Genomic DNA, 23,855 nt, shown 5'->3' with positions numbered 1-23,855 from the left:
CAAAACAAACATACGGCTCTGTGACTTGTTTTACGATTTTTTGGACAACAATGGAATTCTGTGACTTCTGGATAGGAGCTGGCGTTTGCTGGATGGACCAGACTTGTAGGTAGAAGAAATGCATTGTAGGTTTTTGTCTTTTCGTATGATATGGTGACAATAGGAAAACAATTGGGCACTTTGGGCTGTGGTCCATGTGTGAAAGGTGCTATATAGTTATTATTATTATATTGTAAAAAAGAAATTATGCATTGAAATGTCTGTAAGTCTCGACGACATCAAAAATGAGGGTGACCTCAATTGTCCTTTTCAAGAATAAATAATGGTTTAAATGAATTTAATTAATTAAATGACACTGGCCTCATCCTTCAAAGTGACTGAGCAGCAAGTCTTTATTAGTGTCTCACCTCTGTGCCCGTCCTTGTCCAGTTCTGCCCTCCTGGTCACTCCACTTCTGGCACAACATCTGGAGGTTGTGCCCAAAATGGTCTACCACAGGAATGTGTCCATCTCCATGGCAATGGCGAGATGGCACCAGCATCGCCAGACAGGCAAACAGGAAACAGTGGAACTCCAGGGGGAAGAGGATGTGGAAGAGATGGACACGGGGACTAACGCCTGGATCAAAAGGGGGTAAAAGACCGGTTGGTGACAACGAGCAAACAGGATGGAAATACACACAGATGCTATCATTTGGCAACTTGATTTATATTATTGTCAAGTTTATTTTTGCTTAGTTCATTTGACAAAAGCACAAGTCATGAAAAAACAACTTGCATTCAGAGTCGAGGATGACATGATAAAGTAACAGTTTGTTTACACACAGACTCGTGGCTACAATAACCCAGGTAAGCTTGTATTGTGATTATGAGAGCTGGTTAAAAAAGGCCCGGCTTACTCCAATATTAAAACGGATCACTGTAGCATAAAAATACTATTTTTCTGTTATTCTCTTCAATACTGCACAGGATTATGGGTACATTTTGATCAACGAAAAATATGGCGACATGCCATATGAATCCCCCCGATTTCTGAGAAGATGAATAATTAAAAGTGACCTACTATTGCTCAGTCAAAGAGGGAGAGGGTGGCTGTAGGCAATGATACATTTATTCATGATTTACAATTAATACATCATACAAACAAACAGGCAGTCCCGAGTGAATATTAGTTGTGTTTTCTTTTGACCAGACACAAAAGAAATGGTGCTTCAAGGTTTTCATTAAAGGAAAGTGGGTTTTGCCTCGTTTTTGTATGAATGTGACATGTGTCATGTGAGGCACTGGGGGAAAGTGACCTTTGACCAGGGTTTGAAGTCTTCAGATTAACCAGCTGTTCAGAATGGCTTCCCCTCCATGATGTCACAATGGGAACACAAGTTATTAATTTGTTTTAATTTTATCAGTGCTTTTTGGAGCCAGGAACACTGTCTACCTAATGCACTGCCCATGTCATTCTCTTGGGAGTGGGGTAGGCAGGCAGAATGTGATGTGTGCTAACCTACACCCACCAAAAAGACCATGTTCAATACAACGGAATAAATATAAATAAATAATTACGGTGTAATTGGTGGTTTTATCATCATTTATTTTATTTATATATATAATAATAATACTATACCTATTTATACACCTGTATGATATAACCCACATAATTCTGTATGATAGCATTATACAATAATGCTGTACTGTACTGTATATATATTTATCCACATCTGTCTCTACATACCTGCATAAAATGCCATTTACATTTCTGTAGATAATACATCTATATCTGTACATATCCCTTACTGGTTATACCACTGGCCAGTATGACTTACTACCAGTGTCTTTATACCTATATAACTGTACATAATACTATAACACTGTACATACATTTGATTAGCATTATTACTCAGTAGTACTCATTTATATATACTCCAGTTTAATCACCTGTGCATTGTATATTGCTATTGCACTTTACTGTTGCATTTGCACTCTGGTTGGATGCTAAATTAATTTCCGTTGTACTGTACTTGTGCTGTATAATGACAATACATTTTAATCTAATCTAATTATTCAGCTTCTGCCACATGTACCTTAACACAAGTCGCTTTTTATGCAATTCGGCATGTTGATAGACCAGCTGATACACCAGCTGATAGTCCAGCTGATAGACCAGCAAAAGTTATGTGATAACACAAAAGGCTTGGAATGAACAAACCTCATGGTGGCACTATAACAAGCGTTAAAATAAAAAATTCAGATGGCCGAAAGTCATGAACCAAACACAGTAGAGATGTGAAACTTGCTACACATATGTATTTCCTCATGACAAGGACCCATACAATCCGCCATATTGGATTTCCAACAATTAAAAAAATTCGGAAAAAAGGTTTTGTTCTCGCCTCAATTTGAACCAAACTCAAAACGTAAGGTTGTCCTATAACCCTAGTTATATGAGTATAGCGAGCGCTCTGCTCTATTGGAACTATCCCTTTATCCACTCTAATAATGAATAACTTTCTCCACATGCACACACCTATTTACCTCCGCCTGGCCACACCCACATCCGCTCCTATATAAGCGGGGTCGTGGCCACACAATCAGCTCCTTCCCAAGTCTTTCACCACCGAAGGCGAAGACCACAGGGTCCTCAGTGAGTCAGAGCAGAGCGCTCGCTATACTCATAACTAGGGTTATAGGATAACCTTACGTTATAGATTGTATAGCTTTACGCTCTGCTCTATTGGAACACAGGAGCTGAGCAGAGCGAAAAGCTCGACAGATGTACCCGCTGAGGCCCCCTACAACCATCAGAACCGGGGAGGACCCGAGCCCCCCGATCCCCCCTAGTGGAGGACGGGAGGGAATCGGATCAGACTGTGCGAAGAGGGTTTAGCACCTCAAACGCACAGGGTGAGCAGACCGTGGGACTTACCTTCATTCAGAAGGACCCGCGACCACTCAGGCATGCATCCCTCAATCCAGGCAACAGGCCCCAAGAGCAGAACTCGACCTGTGCCTGGAGCACTGTGGACTAGACAGGCGCCTAAAGGGTCTACTGTGAGAACAGTATCCCGGCGGAAGGGGTGTTCGGTATGCTGTGCACCATGTCGCAACCCCCACAAACCCGACACCCCAATCCAGCGGGGTCGAGGTTCAAAGAAGAGGCTGACACAATTGGCAGACATCATGAAAGATGCGGGGGCACACTCTCGGGCAGACGGGGTCAACCCCGGCCTCAACCCGAGAGTCGACTCTGCTACCAACACATCGGGGAACCAACCACCCCCTATGTTTAGTTTAACAGGAGGCGGTTGTTCCCTTAACCCACCAAGAAAACTCAGAAACATAACTGCGGGCGGTTAGGTGGTCGAGCGGAGATTGCGTTCGTCACCAGCCCCGGAGCTGTGAGCTTGATTCGCCTGTTCGAATCCAGCTCACAGCTCCGGGGTTGTCACCAGCTTGGCTGGCCGTCTGCACTGATACAATTGGCTGTATCAGAGGGTGGGAGAAGCTGGCGGGGTGGGTCCGGGTCGTTGTAAACAGCAACTCCTACAGTTCGGTCGGGGCGCCTGCTAAGCGCGGATTGGACGTGAGGGGGATAGTGTGGTCCTCCCACACGCTACGCCCTCTCAATGAGAATCCACGCTGCCAGGTGAAAAGAAGCGGTGATTGGCTGGACGTGTGTCGGAGGAAGCACGTGGTAGCCTCCACTCTCCCAAATGATCTGACTGTGGGGGGTAAAGCGCAGCGACCAGGAAGGGACTGGGAATTGGCATACGACTAACATTGGGATGGGAGAAAATCGGAGGAAAATGGAGGGGGAAAAAGACCAAAAAAAAAAAAAAAAAAACATAACTGCGCGTATACACAGGCTATACAAGCAGTACAAGTGTTTCAGTTTTCAAAGGGCTAACCCAGGCCAACAGGTCGACAAGAACGAGTTCGGACCTGGGCCTGGCGGACCGGGACCTACACAGGGATGCCAGAGGGGTTGACAGGAACCTCCTCGACAGCCCCCTCCCATCCCCGCCCAGCAGGGGGAGGGGTGAAATAAATGGAGAAGGACCAGGCCCCCTAACACAGCGCAAGGTACAACACAGTATGGACCAAGCACGTCACTGTTAAGGGCAACTCGTAGTGGCATACACATGACACACACATCCACGACATCAATCCCTGCTACGCCCAGGGCCGACCCGGCATTTTGCCCCCGGAAAAGCACAAAGTCCTTCGGGGTACCAGAACAGCAGATCTGCGCCCCGGCGGACAACGGGTTAACTGACCTGGTCCGGCGCGACCAGAACCAGTCCCGTGTCCTAGTCACGCCGCCATCCCCAGTCCTAAGAGGGGGGTAGGTACGCGTGTCGAACCAAAACATCACAGAGGGCGCCACCAAGACGTTCAGTATGTGAATGCACTGCTCCTGGTGGCCCACCTCATGGGCGTGAGACCCCTCCGCCAATGTATTGATCTACTCCGTCATCTCCACCCGGAGATGTACGTGAGCCATAGAGTCTAACCTAGATAAAAATCTCCTTCCCAGCCGCCCACATAAAAAACGCTGTTTCTATGAATTGGGCAACCAAGGCGCGCCAGCCCATAACGTGGTTTCACATTGAAAGCACCCAGGGCCAGCGCTATATGCACGTCGAGACCCAAAACACATCAATGGTGAATTCTAATAAGAAACACCAGACAACGCTCCCTCCATGCTGTCTGGGACGAGCAGCAGGAAGCCGGTCAATAAGACACAGATATGGGAAACAAACAGTTTTCCAAATGTATTGCATCATCCAACTTTGACAATGACAGCGGTCCGTAGCACAGAGCCTGAAAAAACTCACGGATGTCTCATGGCCAATGGAAAACGCGCCCAGTGACATATTCCATGGCGGGGGAAATCCCGTGACCCACCTATCCTAATATGGAGTGCGACCAGGGGACCAGGGAACCCCCCCCCCCCACCCTTCCCCCTCCCTGTGACGTGCTGACCCCACAGCCCGACAGGGAGACTGACGGACAGGAGGCCCAACCCCCTGGCCAATCAGTAAAAGGGGGGAGGGGTTTATCAGTTCACCCCATATGACCCCACACCCCTGATACGATGCAACAACAAAGCAGCGCCATGACACCAGTTGTTAGCATGCTACATGAAAGTGCATATACCTGTTAAGGTAATAGCTTTACATTCTGCACGCCAGCCACAGACGATAAACTTGTTTGTGTAAAAAACTGGCTTTTATACAAGGCTTAGGCTCATGTGCGAAACTTGCCACCTGCATTTTTATACCTTTACCCTAAGTAAAGAAAAAACAACAGATTTTAAAGAGAGGGTCCAAGGACCTTGGTACAATAGCTATATATGTAACCACTTCTGCAGGCTAACACTGAACCCAGTTGTGGACTCAATGCCACATTTATTTAAACGTAACATGAACACACACAACCCCCTTCAGACAATAAAAAGGGCAAAAGTTCACTCTTACTACTGCAAGAAGAACGCCATATTTTATGACGAGAGAAGCCATAAGTCCTCGACCAAGTGCTAGCCACAGGCCTTGCTAAGTCATACATAATAGCGACCAAAAAACAATTTGAGAAAACTGCCCCACTCCCTAAGCAAGAACACAACCCCAACAGTAGCTGAGGGTTCACATCGTATCCCCAAATATATAGTGAATAAACACATGTTTTGTAACAAAAAACAGTCCCTCAACAGGAGGGACCCTTTATTTAATAAAATCATATTTTGGGGGGGAGGGGGGGGGCAAACAGGGGAGTCACTAGCGCCGCCTGCCGTGTGCAGAGCGCTGTTTGCCCCCACGGGGAGCCGGCCCGGAGGGACGGCGCTGAGGAGCCTCCTGGTCACGTTGATCCCTACCGTACCCTCCGGGCGCAGTAGCCATGAGCTCGGGGAACAAGGCAAGCAACTGGCAAGCAACTCCCCTTGCATACCTTCTTCCACGTCACTCGCATCACTCACGTACGAGAGGCTGCACTGGGCGCCGTCGTCTCCGGGGTTGAGGTTTTAACCCAGTCCCAGACTACGAGGGTCCCCAGGGAGACGTAGCACTCCCTGCCACTCCCTGAAGGGGAGAGTGACACGTCTCCGCTGGGCCTTCGAACAAGAGAGCCCCCGCCCCCTCCATGTAATCCTCAGTCTCCATCGGATACGGAGAAGAGGCGAGAGAACTCTCGCTCGGCTCCAGCACAACACTACAACCAGGCCGTTCACCCCCGCTGCTCGCCGTCTTACGACGAGAGCGAGCCGAGGCGAAGAGTCTGCGACGCAAATCCCCGGCCTAACGGCCGACTGCCCTCTGGCGGGGGAACCAGGGCCGGAACTCGGCCACCTCTCAGGAGATGGGAGCTCAACGGCCCCTCTGCAAAGCACACTCTCGTCCGGGCACCGCCCAGGCGCACCCGTTTGCCACGACCATGGAACCAGAGACGACCCCACAATGCACGGAGGATGCCGCGATAGTGAAGCGCTGGTGGAGGGTAGCGTTGTAGTCATCTAGACCCTCCGACGGTGAAGACATTATCTCTTTGTTTTTTCAAAAAATAGCGAGAGAAAAAACAAAGATACAATGTCAACATAGCTCCTCTCCAACAAACTACTTTTGGCACTAAACTTAAAGTGGTGTATACAGACACTTTCAGTGGTGAAAGTAGGGAAGGAGCTGATTGTGTGGCCACGACCCCGCTTATATAAGAGCGGATGTGGGTGTGGTCAGGCGGAGGTGAATAGGTGTGTGCATGTGGAGAAAGTTATTCATTATTAGAGTGGATAAAGGGATAGTTCCAATAGAGCAGAGCGTAAAGCTATACAATCTATAACAGCATATCTTTAGGGGACATCGTTTTTTTTAAAACAGCTATAATATTTTATATATAGTAACTTATCATACTGTGAATTTCTCCAGACCACTCTTGTCCTGAGGTGTGGCCAGCAATAGCAGCCCCTCCCCCTATCCCCACTCAACTCCAATCCACACATCAGACCAAAAGAAAACATGTAAACAAAGTGCAATAAGAAGCGGGGCTTTTTGCCTAGAGGATCGCCGTTTGACGGCATTACAGATTCTACCTTTAACCCTTTGGATGCCATGGACGACATAACACATGTTAACAGCCCGCCCCCTGAATGCCCAGCACGACAATTACCGGTTTATTTTTTTATTGGCGATCCGAATTCATATTTCATCAACCGAGTCTACCGTTGGGAAACCAGACCCATCAGGAGCTCAGATGTGAAAAAAGCGCCACCTATCGTCTCCCAGATGGTAATGCACCCTTTTGGAATGGACTCAATGAAAATGGATGAGAAAAAAAAAGTCCGGAATCCACATTTTACTTCTCACGCATGTACCCCGAGCCGATCGGATTCATTGTGGAGCATCAGAACAGCGTGGAATATGTGTTTACAGTATGTAGCATTGGATCAATAAAAGGATCGATTTTTGGAATGGCGATCAGGAATTGGAATAATCTTTTTGGATACCATCTGATCTCAGGTAAGGAATCTATTTTACCAGTCTTAGGATAATCAGACCTGTTTTCACAGAGATATAAGCTTTTCCCCTAAGATAATAGATTTTCAGCTCACCTATATAGCGTGCATACGTACACATAATATAAACGCTAGATTATCGATAGTATATTATACTATCGATAATCTAGCGTTTATTTGAAAAGAATCTTTTTATTTTCCTTGAAAACGAGGGCTTTTCAAAATGCTATAAAACGGAAATGAACGGATAAAAAAACAATCCGCTTCGACAATGTTGACTGGAAAATGAGTCATTGATAAGCGACGGGCAGATTAGACACATAGCCATAATTTAAAACATAGATTAGGCGATATTAACGCTAACATTGAAGTGGATGATGGGCACTCAAGGGGGTTCTGGGGCACCCCCTGGTGGGCGCTGAAAGTGTTAAGTAAAATAAAGTGCACTTCCACCACTAGAGCTTGAATGATCCTAAGGCCTTGTCCAGACGAAAACGATTTTGATCTTTTTCGTTTCGTTTTCATTTAAAAAAAAAAAGGTTTCCGTAAAAACGAAAACGTCTCAAGAAATAAGTGCGTGCCACACATTATAAAAATAAATGTCTTTCTTGTTTTAGACGTCGCTCTTTTATTTTGAAAACCCCCGACCGGAAGTGTTGTCATTGTTTTCGATAACTTGTCCCCTGTGTCGTCCGGTTCTGTGCTTTTGAGCTGACGCTAGTTTCCAATGGATAGGAGAGATGACACCGCGGCGCAAAGGAGGAGGAAGAGCTGCAGATTTTAATCGGCAGGAGAGAGAGAGAGCTCAAAGCCGTATATAATATAATAGCCCCGTGGTGCGGTCGGAGGCAGCTCAAACTACCTGTGTTGTATTAAATTAATTGATTGATGTTTAACTTGTCCGTGTCCAGTCCTTTCGACTAGGAAAACGTTGTCTGTATTTAACGTTACCTCAGGATACCACTGTAATTGTAGCAAAAGTTGTCTGTATTTAACGTTACCTCAGGATACCACTGGCTATTGTATTTAGTTGGTTAGCTATTTAGCTAATGTTGATAGCATAGCATCAACGCTAGCTCGCTGGCTACAGCTCAACACCAGCCATGGGAATACTATTTACTAAATGATGGAGGCTTTTTAATCGTCAAGGTAAGAGAGGATTTGTCATGATCAACTGAAGGCGTATGCTATGGAATAGTATGTGCTTGGCTACTACTTGGGTTTTCAGAAAAAGAACATTTAGCTGTAAAAGCCCTGTAACTAAAAAAAAATAGCTTTTGTAACACTGTAAGGGAGATGTCAATCTGTTGTCGACGGTGGTTGTGATGTTGGCTGAGTTTGCACACGCAGGTTAAGGGAGAGGTGGGCTATCGCATCATCGGTTCAGGAAAAGACTTGCATCGCTTGTAAAGACGGCCACGCAAGGGGAGCGTCTTCAGAATTGCGCACTCTGGAAGCCGGTTTCAGAAAATAGCGTCTTCAGGCTACCAGAACGCAGTTCCGTGTGGATGAAAGGTGCATACGATCAAATACTTTGACTGATACGACCGAAATCGGTTTAGTCTGGACATGGCCTAAGACAAACACTATTTGAATTCCCATTCTTACCGGGGGGCGGGACAGTGAGGTGGGAGGGTCCCGAGAGGCCACACCTCTGAACGGGGAACGGAAGTGACTCTACGAGGGCTCCCTCTGCGATTGGCTGCCAGGCGGACACGCCCCCCTTGGTCACCTGGGCGTGAGGTGGGACACAGCAACGGCATCATGACTCGGGCATTCCACAGAGAAGCACTGGAGACACAGACGGCACAGGTCAGACAGACTACTTTCCTCAAGACAAGACGCATGGACACGCATGTGCACACACTCAAGACACGCGCGCACGTACGTACACACACACATCCTGGAGACACTGTTACATGGCAGGTCACACAGTCAATAATTCAGTCCATTTAGGGATTCCAGAGGGAAAACACAAGGAAATCAATCCAATGATCAATCCATTCATGATTTTATTTATTTTAAATAGTCTAAAGGATAGTTAAGGGTGAAGTAGGCCTATTCACATATATTCATATGTGTTAAATGACAGAAAAGTGCTTTTTCCCAACCAAGAACCCTATTCAGAATCGGAATAGCAAAAATAAGCTTTGAATAAGTTTAGAGGGGACCAAAACATAGAAGATCTACTTGTAGGGCAATGACTTCCAATAGTTACACTGCTAACTTGGCACCAGCAAACACTAGGTCAGGCGTAGAGGGGCCACATCTCCACCCACTTGGACCCGGGACTTGGGAACGTGGAGGGGCAAAGTCACAGAGAGCTGCTGCCATGGCAACCAGCAGCCCAATGACAACGCCTCCTTTGTGCTTGGCCACAGAGAAAAAGGCAAGAAAGAAAGAAAGAAAGAAAGAAAGAAAGAAAGAAAGAAAGAAAGAAAGAAAGAAAGAAAGAAAGAAAGAAAGAAAGAAAGAAAGAAAGAAAGAAAGAAAGAAAGAAAGAAAGAAAGAAAGAAAGAAAGAAAGAAAGAAAGAAAGAAAGAAAGAAAGAAAGAAAGAAAGAAAGAAAGAAAGAAAGAAAGGGTTTTGGGAGATGGGGGACTAAATGGCTGCAGATGACCAATACAGGCAGACAAAATTACAACACATACATTGGACATGTGACACACACTGTGGATAAGACTATGGTAAGCTAGTTTAAAACGTCTAATCAAAAGAAGTGGTGTTAGTAAACACAGTGGTGTTAGTAAAAACAGCAATACTCTTAACTCATTGGACGCCAAAAACGAGTATACAAATTTTTGCCTCCCATGCATTCACCGCCAAAAACGTAAATAGTCGTTTATGAAAAAAATAATTCTATTAGTATACTAAACAGTCAGCCGGAACTTCTTGTGTGATCCTGGTAGCTCCGAGTGAATTGGAATTGAAATGACGATCGAATCCGAATCAGTGGCAGTATCGCCTACCTTTTGAACTGGGCTAGTTTACTGTGGGGTAGGATTTGCTCACTCACTGCTGGCCAGATTAGTCGCCGCCGGAGTTGAGAGCACTCCAGACAGAGGCAACTGGTACCGGCAATGGCGATCACGAACTATTGATTATTATGAAGAGGACAAAACTATCACACTTATGGATGATAAGGTGTGTTTTCACCAGACTACATTAGACTCATCATAAAAATACTATAGTCAAACCGGCCGAGGAGGTAACATTATCTGTTCACCGCTCCGTGGTAGTCGCGGGACAACAGAGTTGAGAGCACTCCAGACTAGGGCCAACTAACGTTCGGCAATGGCGATCGCCTAGAGCGAACTATTGGAGATTATTATGAAGAGGACAAACGGTGACGATCCATCCATAACATAAGGTGCGTTTTCACAAGACTATGTTGGATTCTAGTATTTTCAAACAGGCTGTTTGGATGTAACGTTATGTTCTGTTGGGCGCTGCCATAGCCAACTAACATTATTTATTAAAATTGTTCCTGTTCTGACTCAGACACTTCGGAGCAAGAGTGGACAGGGTTTTGGTGGACCTGCTGCAAAGGTAACGTCTATTTTACCGAACCCCATCATAAAACATGCCTTTGTAATGATCCCAGCATCAGAAAACGAGTACCCCCCATGGTTTGTGAATCATTCTACTATGGTCATGTTACCTTTGACCTGGAAATAATAGGTATCAGGCGAGCAACAAGCAGGAAATGCACACAAAACACGTCATATCTCACGTTCCAGGAAACTAAACTGGATTATTTTGAAACAGGAACAAAGGTATGTAGACCTAAACGGTTTGTTCCCTGTTGGAGTATACATATTTCCTTTCAAATGAGCCATACTATTGTCTCCATAGCTATAATATAGAATATACGATGGGTCTGCAAACATCATGAAAATGGTGTTCGGCCGCGTTAAGTCACGCCAATTCCCGAAAAAAAACACTGGCACCAGGGAGTACAGATGGGGAAAACAGCATGGCAGTCAAAGAGTTAATACCCATTCCAAATGTGAGTATTTGAAATAGAAATTTGTAGTATCAAAAGTTAAAAGTACGGGGCGTGGCCAGGCAGCATAGGGTGAGGACGTGTTTCACATAAACTCCCCAAAGTACGTTATTTTATCACTTTTACCCATTATCTTTATTTTAGTTTAGTTTTTTGCACAGTATTTTGTTAGATACATCGAGTATACATGTTTTTGAGCATTGGAGATGGCAGCTAAACGATCTATGACTCTGGGGGGAACGAAGCCGCCTGCTAGCGTGTCTCCCTCGGTCGAACTGAACGACTCAAGCCTGGAAACTATTGGCAGGCTAATAGCTGACGCTGCGGTTGAATCAGCCAGGATGCAAAAGGAGCTATTCGAGAGCTTTGGACAAAAGGTTACGTTGGAAATCAGGACAGCAATTGATTTGGTCATGGAGAGAGCGGAATTGCTGAATTCAATGGCCACGGCTAATGCATCTGAAATAATATCCCTAACCGAGGAAATGTCCAGACAGGCCGAGAGACTACTAATCCTGGAGGGGGCGTTGCTCGATAAACAGTCGGAAATGGCCGGGATGCAAGCTACAATCTGTGAGATGCAGTCTCGAGAAAGACGTTTCAACATCCGTATTGTGAGAGTCTCGGAGGGATCCGAAGGGAGCCGTCTCGTGGACTCCATGCCCGGCGTGTTGCAGCAGATTGTAGGACTTGACGTTCTGGCTACCCCTCCATTGTGTGAGACAGCCTACAGAACTGGCCCGGCGAGGTCTGACGGGAACCGGGCGCCTAGAGCCATCATTGCGAGGCTTCACAGTCCGTTAAAGTGGCCAGTCCGTTAAAGTGGCCATTTTCGAGGACTTCAAGCCCAGAGAGCTAGCACAGAGAGGGGAATATCTAGAGGTCAGGATACCACTGTACAGGCCTCCGCCCAACTTTGCTATACCCAGCCAGGCTCTCTGTGAAAATGAAGGAAGAACACAGTCAGTTATGGTTGCTAATAATGGTATGTGAAGCTAGCTGACATGTACTCACTCCAGCAACCTTTATTATCAAAAGAGCGACCCCCCCCCCCCCCCCCCCCCCCCCGCCACATAATAAAATTCATCTGGAGCCGCAAAACCAATTTACCCTTAAAATGAAGATGACAGTGTATAACGTTTTATATATAGTTATCCAAAAGCATACCCCACATTTAGCATAAAACGCCTGATGATTGCATACCCAAAGTAAATTGCAATTTATTATACTTTATACTTATAGCAGTTTGTTGTATTAATGGAATGCAACTCCTCCACTTCCTGTATTGACCCTATACCCACAGCATTTTTTAAGCGAATATTCGAGAGTATTGCAAGTCATGTCCTAAATATTATAAATACATCGCTTCCGACAGGTATTTTCCCAGATGCATTCAAAACAGCTGTCATAACCCTTACTAAAGAAACCCAAACTAGACAGTAATGTCCTAACCAACTATAGGCCAATATCCAACCTCCCATTCATCAGCAAGATACTTGAAAAAAAAATCTCAATACAAATAAACTCCTTTCTCAAAGAAAACAACATCATGGAGGAATTTCAATCAGGCTTCAGAACGCACCATAGCACTGAAACTGCTCTTACAAAAATAATTAGTGACCTCAGAATAAACTCTGATGCAAACAAAGTCTCAATTCTCGTCCTATTAGATCTAAGCGCAGCGTTTGACATGATCGACCATGATATCCTAATAAACTATATGGATTAGAAGGGGGGGAGAAGGGTTGATAGACCTAAAGGGGGGGGGGGTTAGGTGATAGATTAGTGAGGGAGGGTCTGGGTATATTTTTATTTTGCATTTGTTTTTTTGTCTGGTTTTGGGTCTGCATTTGTTGTTTTTGTTGTCTTGTCATTATTGTAGTTATTGTTGTTGTCAATGTTGTATTTGTTGTTGAAAAAAATGTATTGAAAATAAAAAAATTTATAAAAAAAGGAAAAAGCACAAATTATATGAGGTTCCTGTATTGATAACACTTTCTCACTGCCGATACCTACAGTAGTACTTACAGTATCGGTCCGATACCTACCACCAGTGCTATACCTACAGTAGTACTTACAGTATCGGTCCGATACCGACCACCAGTGCTATACCTACAGTAGTACTTACAGTATCGGTCCGATACCTACCACCAGTGCTATACCTACAGTAGTACTTACAGTATCGGTCCGATACCTACCACCAGTGCTATACCTACAGTAGTACTTACAGTATCGGTCCGATACCGACCACCAGTGCTATACCTACAGTAGTACTTACAGTATCGGTCCGATACCTACCACCAGTGCTATACCTACAGTAGTACTTACAGTATCGGTCCGATACCTACCACCAGTGCTATACCTACAGTAGTACTTACAGTATCGGTCCGATACCTACCACCAGTGCTATACCTACAGTAGTACTTACAGTATCGGTCCGATACCGACCACCAGTGCTATACCTACAGTAGTACTTACAGTATCGGTCCGATACCTACCACCAGTGCTATACCTACAGTAGTACTTACAGTATCGGTCCGATACCTACCACCAGTGCTATACCTACAGTAGTACTTACAGTATCGGTCCGATACCGACCACCAGTGCTATACCTACAGTAGTACTTACAGTATCGGTTATGTAAACCTTCCATTACTTTGCTTCCTCTTTTGACTTTGAATGACAGCTGATCTGTCACAACAGTGCTGCTGATGCATGGCGAGGCGACACGGATGGAATTATGACAGAGGTTTTGAGATTACGAAAGAGATGTCTGAAGGAGTTAAAGAGCAAGATGGATTGATAGAGAGAGAGAGAGAGAGAAAAATACAGAGAGAGAGACGGGGAGATATAGATTAAGGGAGTAACGATTCGACACCACAACGATTCGATTACGATTCTAAAGGCAACGATTCAATGCGTCATGAAATATCTTAATTTGACCACGATTCGATTTGATTAATTTAATTAATCAGTTAATTCCCCCAAAAAAAATGTAAACACAAATGTGGCTGGGGGAACTGATTCACTCAGCATGAATGGACTAGGCTATAGGTCAATTAAAAAAAATCGACATTAAAATAAATTAAAAAATAAATGTAATTATTTTTTTATTTTTTTTATAATAGATTCTTACATTTTCAAATCGATGCAGTTGAATCATCACCTTAGGATCGATGGACATTCCAATAGACACCTGGGATGAGGGCCTCCGCAGTATCAGTTAATTCAATTTAAGGTAATGCATATACTTCATTATTCTTGTACAAGATTGCACTCAATATACCCCTCAGTTTCACCACTCTGTACCAGATGTAAATCTGCTGAGGGCTCACTGGGTCACCTCTTCTGGTTTTGCCCGAAGCTCCATAGGTTCTGGAGTGAGGTGTTCCAATGCTACTCAAACATCTACACCCATGACTTTCCCCCAGACCCAATAGTGGCTATTTTTGGCTGGTCACATAATATGACAACACTCAATTACTCTGAGATACATATACAGTATGGCATGGTAATTGCAAAGAAATGCATTTTAATGCTGTGGAACAAAGAAACAGTACCACTTTTCCAAACCTGGTTGACAGAACTCATTAATATGCAACACATGGGAGAGAATACGCTATGAAACCGCAGGGCATTGCAGGGCAACCCAGCAAATTTAAAGACATTTGGCAACCTTTTCTTGACTATCTTAAAACTAATAAACGACTAGATACAATACATACTGTAGATATCTAAAACAATGTGAACTTATAGAGCACTGTTTTATGTTTGTTTTTGCTATGTGTTTCTTCCCTCGGCTCATTGCTCTAAAGGCATCAACTAAAGGGACTCTTGATGGCCTGATGGTATTTTGTACAAAGACTATAACTGGACTTTTAATGTGGACTGAATGTCTATTATAGATATATATTCTCAATCTCTGATTGTATATCTATGTCCAACACTGGTAAGAGTCACGAAGGAGTGACTGGTTGTCTTTTTATTTTTTGGGAGGGGGGAGGGTATATTTATTTTTATTTTTGTCGTCGTGATGTCTTGATTTTGTCTGTCCTGTCTGCTTTGTTTGCATCGGTTAAAACATTGAATAAAAATAATATCAAGAGGATCGATGCATTGCGATGCATCAATGCAACACCCCTAATATAGACAGAGAGAGATTATAAGGGAGAGAGGGAGGGAGATAAAAATACAGAGATAGAGACAGACAGACAGACAGACAGACAGACAGACCGAGAGAGAGAGAGAGAGAGAGAGAGAGAGAGAGAGAGGAGTATAAGAGACAGAGGGGAGAGAGAGAGATAAAAATACAAATACAGAGAGATATATAGACAGATAAAGTATAAGGGAGAGAGAGGGAGGGAAATAAAAATACAGAGATAGAGACAGAGAGAGAGTATAAGAGAGAGAGAGGGAAAAGAGACGAGAGAAAGAGATGGGGAGAGAGTGAGAGAGCGAGAATGGGTCACCTACTCACATAAGGGAAATTGACAGGGAACTCCATCAGAAGCAGGCCCGAGGCGCCAACACACACACACAGCTAAACCTAGCCTGATAATGTGATAATTGCCATACATTTTGCCAATACTGTTGTGCTTTGCAAGTGCCACTCCAATGTCAATGTCACTTCTGTAATGACGCTCACAACACATGTTCCATATGTAGTCACACACGATTACCTTTAAAGGACTGGGAGTCAGTGTACACACACACACACACACACACACACACACACACACAATGAGATCCCAAACCACACACATATTGATTTGTAAATAGGGCGATGCTGATAGGCAGTCAGTAATGGATGTTTTAGCACAGGGTGTCCATGGGAAACCTCTTCAGCTGGACGCACTGGATGGAGGAGCTTCTGCTGGCTGGGGGTGGCTGCTGCTATAGCTACACAGCTACTGAAGAACGGTCAGAAGCGTGGTGCTCTTTTGCTAAAAGTTTAAATGTTTGTTTATGTTTATTTATTTGCATAAATACATTACATACATACATTTGTATACATACAAATATCAAAGCGACAAAGGAAAATAAATGTACAGGTGAGATAAAAAAAAAATCCTAGAGGTTTATGAATACAAATGATAATTAAACAAACAACTGAAATATAGAAGAAGGACCAGTAAATAAAGTAAACAAGGACGTAATAGGTCAATATAAGTAGAGTGTGTGTGCCCAATAAAGTCCTTTACCTGCCCACAAGTAAAATCAAGAAAAAACAAAAGCAATATAAAAGTACAATATATAAAAAATAAAAATAAACATAATATATAAACATCAAAGAAACAGAATATGAAGCAGTGCTAAGGTGTTCTGAATTTTCGTAGTGCGTAAATCACAACTTATGAGGAACTGTTATAACCAGGGTATGAACTTACACATACAGCTTGTGCAGCAGGCTGCTGGTCTGTATTTGTCTGTCGATATGGGTGTGTGTCTGTGTGTGTGTGGTATATTGATACATGCCTATACAGTATGTAATCCTTATGCGTGTGTGCACTATTGTTTCTTTGCACGTTACACCTACAACATATAAGCTGCCACTCTCTTTACCTAGCGTCCCCATAGAGAACAGGTAGAGAGGTCTCATACTGTAGCTACTGGGAGTGGGGGATGGTCGAGAATGGGAGAGGAGTCGACAATGAGTATTTATAGTCCCGCTACCCTCCAAAGTCTCGTGACTAATTGGGAGCACCCCAGGGCTCAGTAACAGGTCCCATTTGAATTCTGACCTTATTTTGAATCAGCTGAGCTTGGAAGTTAGCAACAGCCTTTTCAGGCTTCGACCCGGCAGCCTTGAGTGACAGGAGACAAGGAGAGTAGCTGGCTTTGTACCCCGGAGTAGGCTGCCGGTCGGTGGGGCGTACTCACCCACACACTCCCCTCCCCACAGGAGCTGGACGTCTGGGTCTATTACCATCAGATACGGTACAGTGTGACGAGGTTAACACATCACCGACTCAATAAAGTCTGTGGGCTGTTTGGAGTTGGACCAACAGAGAGGGAGACGAGAGAAATGAAGTGAGACTAGACTCAACAGAGTGAATAAAGAAACAGAAATAGGACGCTTGGAAGCTTAAATAAAAGAGCTTCACTGGGACTTTGAACCATCTCTAAATATTTAGGCTTTATTAAGTCTGATTACTTTAAGAAGTGGATCGGCTGATACATTCATTCATGCAGTCTGCCACTGGTAATGGCCTATTATAGGGGCGACAGTGGCTCAGGAGGTAGAGCGGTTGTCTGGTAATCAGACGGTTCCCGGTCACGCACCTTGCATGGTCGCCTCCACCGTCGGTGTGTGAATGTGAGTGAATGGGTGAATGTGAGGCATAAGCTCTAAATGGCTTTGAATAAAAGCTCTATATAAATGCAGTCCATTTACCATTAAGTGGATTGGCTGATACATTCATTCATGCAATCTGCCTCCTGATACTTTTTTTTTTTTTTTTTTTTTTTATCCACTTTTTCTCCTCCTATTTTTCTGTATTTTTCTCCCATCCCAATTTAGGCATTATGCCAATTCCCCCCTCCCCTTCCTGGTCGTTGCGCGCATGTGCCCCCCACTGGTCGGTCTACGGAGCCCTGAAGTCTATCAGATGCTTCCTCCGATACATAGGAGACAGCCAGCAGCCTCTTTTCAGCTGACAGCGAGGACTCTCACTGGGGAAGTGTAACGCGTGGGAGGATCACACTACCTTACCCAGTTCCTTCCCTCGCTGTGCAGGCGCCCTGACCGACCTGTAGGAGTCGCTGTTTACAATGACCAGAATACCACCCACCGGCTTCCCACCCGCTGACACTGCCAATTGTGTCAGTATGACGACCACCAAAGCCGGAGTGACCGCTGACAGCCGGATTCGATACAAGTGTCTCTGCGGTGGTAGACAGACGCTTAGTCCGCTGCGCTACCCGGCCGCTCCCCTCCTGGTACTTTTTATAATTATAAAGCAATGATGGAACATTGAAGTGTGTGTGTGTGTGTGTGTGTGTGTGTGTGTGTGTGTGTGTGTGTGTGTGTGTGTATGTATTTAAAATTAAGACCAATGCAATCAATATCATTGGGTCTCATTCTCGAACGAAGTTACGACAAAATATTTCGTCTTAGCCAGATTTCGGCCTATTTAAGACATATTAGGGCTGGGAGTGGGAGTCTTCAAATTTTCCTGAGATCTTATTTGAGAGCAGATTTAAGAGTGCTGAGGAGCACACTTAAATATGCTCTCAGCCCACGATCAAATCTCATGATTGATTGACTAATTTAAAATGTTATTATAACTTGACAGACTGTGTTCTCATAGTGATTCCTTCACGTCAACGCTACAGGCCTCCTTGGAATTAATTACTTAATCATAATTAAAATAAATATGACAATTATTTGTACGATAAGAAATTACGAATTTGATGTCGGAAAAATAAATAATATGGATTCATCTGATCACAGGGCAGCTGGATTAACCATATCTGAACCAGCTATTTTGGACAAATAATTACTCAGATATTCAAACACAATTATGCAATTATTGTGAAATGATTGAAAATAATAATAATGTAATGCCTTCTGTGGAATTTGTATTTCTTATTTGTTACACATCTGTTTTAATGATTAATTATATACATTTGAAAGAATGCAGGTCAACATGCAATGTATCCCATTGATTGGTATACAATGGGACAGACCTTTGTTTGATTGATTGAAAACTTTATTAACAGATTGCAGAATGGGTACAGTACAGTACAGCTCAATTACATAAGGGGATGCAGACCAGAGAAAGAATTTCGTCTTGTTTACATCAGGGTCCCCCATTTTCAATCCATCATAACATATATGACACACATGACACAGATAGACAGTACTGCTACATCTATACATTTATGACATACCAGATTTGCAAATACAGTACTGTTTGTGATACAAAAAGAGTCCAGAAAAGAGAGTACATTTGACGTAGAAACTGTTGGAGGAGGTTGGGTAGGGATGGGTGGGGGATAGACTTACACTGTACAAGCAAAACTGTACATTGGAATATTGACAAAACCATACTTGGTCATTTACTGTACATTGGAGGGGGTTGATATAGCTATAAACCTGCATTCCTTCGAATATATCATTAATCAATTAAACTTATATTGAAATACACTATATAGCCTATACACCAACACTGAAATGACAGTGGATAAATAAATAAGAACTAAAGCTAATCGGTGGAAATAGACTGCATTAATATTCCATAACAAGTCTTGTGTGCGCCTACGAATGAACAGTAAGTAGCCTATAGGCTTATGGAATATTATACAACGGCATGCAAATTTCTCGATTCTGATTGGCTGAAACAGTACATTTACACGTCTTTATTGGCAACAATCCACGGTCCTGGGCTCAGGACCCGCCCACAACCAAATCACATAACACTCCGCCGGCTCACTCCGGGAGAAAACAAGATCGCGGACAACAAATGGATATGTTGATAGCGCCATAACGACTAAATATGAAGCGATTCTGTCACTGTGAATGTGTTAGTCCTTTAAACAATGTTGGATGATGTAATTGATGGGTCTCGAGTCATTCTAGAACAAAAGAAAAAATCGCGATTTGATTGATTGATTAATTTGCATTTTTTTTTCAATTTCTTTTTCCTTCACTCTGACTGTCAGCGCTAGCTCTAGTCTCCACCCACCGCCACCCAACCCCCCCCCCCCCCCCCCCCACACACACACACACACACACACTCCTGTCTGTTTTAACTACTTTCTATAGAAGCATCTAAGAATGAAGTTCTATAGAAAGTAGGTCTACATTCCCTTAACAATTGTGTGTATTGAGCCGTACTGTATTGTACCCATTCTGCATCTGGTAATAAAATTTTCAATCAATCATTCCAATAATACACAGTTGGATGTGTTAGTTGGTTGGATGCACTTCAAGCTGCTTCCACATGAGGCAACTTCTCTCAATCATTCCAATAATACACAGTTGGATGTGTTAGTTGGTTGGATGCACTTCCGATCTGCTTCCACATGGAGGCAAATTGTCTTTTTTGTAGTTGTGGGAACTACTTTTTCTGGCGGATGGTTTTTTCAATAAATCTTCGATTAATGTGTGTTTATTGTATAGAAATAAGGTTGGATGAATGTGGCAGTTGTATAAAAGCTTTACACCACTTGCAGTCGTGATTTGTGAACAATAAACCATGCCTAGGGGGGTCTAACGACCACCCCTAGGCATGGTTTATTGTTCACAAACCACTCCTGCGCGTGATGTAATGCTTAAATAAACCATACTGTGTTCATTCATTACACCCGCCGTAGGCTATATTATATGTCATTCATTCATATACAGTACTGTGCGCGCGTGCGTGTGTGTGTGTGTGTCTGTGTGTGCGCGCGCGCTGCGGCAGGTGTGTACCGCGAGCTGTATATGATGCCAATACATTAATCTAATCTAGTTTTGATGGGCGCAAGCGTGATTACGAAACCTAGCCGCATTTCTCGGAGACGCTCTCTGATTGGCACTGACTGACGCTAGGTTTCGTAATCACGCGGCTCGCAAAGCACTTCCGCCATTCCATTTCACACAGCTGCGTCATCAGTTGCCTTATAAGGAACTATGGAGGCGGTGTTTTGTATGCAAATGAGCTGAACGGGAACGCGCTTTGGAGTTTACGACAGAATGCCATTCTCCAAGCAGATATCAGATCATATCATTTCTGCGACCGTTTCAGCCACTTAAGACATATATCTCCAGCACGTTCAGGACTCAGTGTACTTGTCATAGATTATGTCTCAGTGGTTCCAAGATAAGTCTTCCAGAATATATCTTTGGAGAATTTTCGGGAATGAGACCCATTGACCTCAAAGAATCACCACGCTACAGACATTTTTATATTGTGCTTGTTGTTTCAAGCAACGCCCTCCACCCTGTCACCATTGTCTGCCTGTCTATGTTCTATGTGACAGGTGCTGGAGGTGGGCGTGGCTGGAGCGCTCATCAGCGCACTGGGAGACACCTGGGCCAGTGTTCCCCATGCTCCTGGGCGCTCTCCTCCTGGGACTCCACTAGTTACTTTGTTGGACACTCCTTGTCTTTGGCCTTTGTTGGAATAAATCCTTTGGTTGGTGAACTTGGTGGAATAAATCCTTTATTTGATTATTTTATCCTAGTTGTCTGCGTCTCCCTCTTTGTCATCGCCGTACGGCCGGTGTGTGACACCTCTTTTTTGGGGGGGGAGAATAATGATAATAAAAACACATTAAATAAAACAATAGGCTGTGGTTAACATCTTTTGGTAAATGTTTTATAAAAAATAACATTGAATAAAAACATTGAATAAGGGAACACAGGGCTGCAAGGTGTGTTGGTGATCAATAGAGGCCTCATTCACCAAAGAAAAATAAGAAAAGCCACCGCCGCATTCATCAACCCGTTCTTAACCTCCAGATCTGTTCTGACCCAGGTGTGTTGAATGATGAATCTGTTCTTACCCAGGTGTGTTGAATGATGAATCTGTTCTTACCCAGGTGTGTTGAATGATGAATCTGTTCTTACCCAGGTGTGTTGAATGATGAATCTGTTCTCACCCAGGTGTGTTGAATGATGAATCTGTTCTTACCCAGGTGTGTTGAATGATGAATCTGTTCTCACCCAGGTGTGTTGAATGATGAATCTGTTCTCACCCAGGTGTGTTGAATGATGAATCTGTTCTTACCCAGGTGTGTTGAATGATGAATCTGTTCTCACCCAGGTGTGTTGAATGATGAATCTGTTCTCACCCAGGTGTGTTGAATGATGAATCTGTTCTTACCCAGGTGTGTTGAATGATGAATCTGTTCTTACCCAGGTGTGTTGAATGATGAATCTGTTCTCACCCAGGTGTGTTGAATGATGAATCTGTTCTCACCCAGGTGTGTTGAATGATGAATCTGTTCTTACCCAGGTGTGTTGAATGATGAATCTGTTCTGACCCAGGTGTGTTGATGATGAATCTGTTCTTACCCAGGTGTGTTGATGATGAATCTGTTCTTACCCAGGTGTGTTGAATGATGAATCCCACTCTTATTTTTTTTTTTTTACTTTTCTCTCCGCTTTTTCTCCCATCCTAATTACCCGCTGTGCCAATTCTCCCCTCCCCTGTCTTGAACGTTGCTCGCATATGCCCCCCACTGGCCGGTTGTAGGGAGGATAGAAGCCTTGCATCACGTGTCCCCTCCGATACACGAGGAGGCAGCCTGTCACATCTTTTCACCTGCCAGCACGGACTCTCATTGGCGAGGTGTAACGTGTGGGAGGCTCACACTACCCTCGCCATTTCCTGTTTCTGCTGTGCAGGCGTCCCCCAACCGACCTGTAGGAGTCGCTGTCCACAACGTCCAGATTACCACCCATCGACTTCCACCCGCTGACTCTGCCAATTGAGTTAGTATGACGACTGGCCCAAGCCGGAGGCAACGCCGACAGCCGGAGTCGAACCCGGTGTCTCTTGCGTTGGTGATGAGCGCAATGTCCGCTGCGCCACCCAGCCGCCTGAATCCCACTCAAACTGAAATGCGCATTCTTGTTCATGCATTTGCATACAGACACGCCCCGCCAGCTCCTTATAAGGCAAATGAGGCGTGTGCAAAACGGCGAAGGCGGTGTGCAAAACAGCTTGAGAGGTTCGGCATTGCCTCTAGTCTGCACCATGCCGATGCATTCAACAGGAAGCGATTTGCGACTGATCTCAAAATTAGATTAGATTCAAATGTATTGTTATTATACAGCACAAGTACAATATACCACTCAACCAGAATGGATAAATAAATGCTCCATAAATAAATAAAAACGGCTTAGTGAGGCAGCCTCAGTGCACGAGCGCACACACACACGTACTGTATACGTGCAAAATGAATCGTTCCAGCAAAATAGGCTTCGTCAATACTGAACGACTGCACGCTTGTCAAGAGCCAATTGCGCAGTAGGTTGGGAAATACCTGATCCGTCACCCATATCTCTGAAAAGTCCCTGTGGCTAAAACCCAGTGTGCGATCAGAACTTGTAGGTGTGGAGGCACAGGATTTGACCGCCGTGTGTTGTGTCTGAGTTGAGGCTCCAGAGTATTGCATACATCTAAAAAGGACCGCAATCTGAAACGGCTAAGCAGCCACTCATCTGGCTCTGCAAATAGATCTAGAAGATCTCTAAATATGCGTTCTATGCATACGGCCTGCCAGAGCATCCAACTGTTCTAACAGCAATATATAATCCATTTCAGAAGCAGAACGCACGCAATAAGTTGTGGGTTTTTAAAGTCGTATTTGGAGGCATCTGGTTAAGAGTTTCTTATCTGGGTAAGACTGCTCTCGA

General features: G+C 44.2%; 1 protein-coding gene across 4 annotated transcripts in view; it reads right to left on the bottom strand.

The window, feature by feature from the left end:
* Positions 1-23,855, bottom strand: part of atosb (atos homolog b) — a 122,703-nt gene that overhangs the window by 21,497 nt on the left and 77,351 nt on the right. For 2 of the 4 annotated variants that reach the window (XM_084308781.1, XM_084308780.1), the window contains 2 exons: positions 9,109-9,291; positions 408-618 (listed from right to left, as the gene is read on the bottom strand). The gene's annotated coding sequence lies outside the window, so the exon portion shown is untranslated. The remainder of the gene's footprint in view (positions 1-407; positions 619-9,108; positions 9,292-23,855) is intronic. The other 2 variants (XM_084308782.1, XM_084308783.1) reach the window with 2 other exon arrangements.

The sequence above is a fragment of the Notolepis coatsorum genome (genome assembly GCF_963971535.1).
Source record: "Notolepis coatsorum genome assembly, chromosome: 2".
Classification (NCBI taxonomy): Eukaryota; Metazoa; Chordata; class Actinopteri; order Aulopiformes; family Paralepididae; genus Notolepis; species Notolepis coatsorum.
Note: the sequence above shows the minus strand (reverse complement) of the source record. Positions and strands in the feature narration are given on the sequence as shown.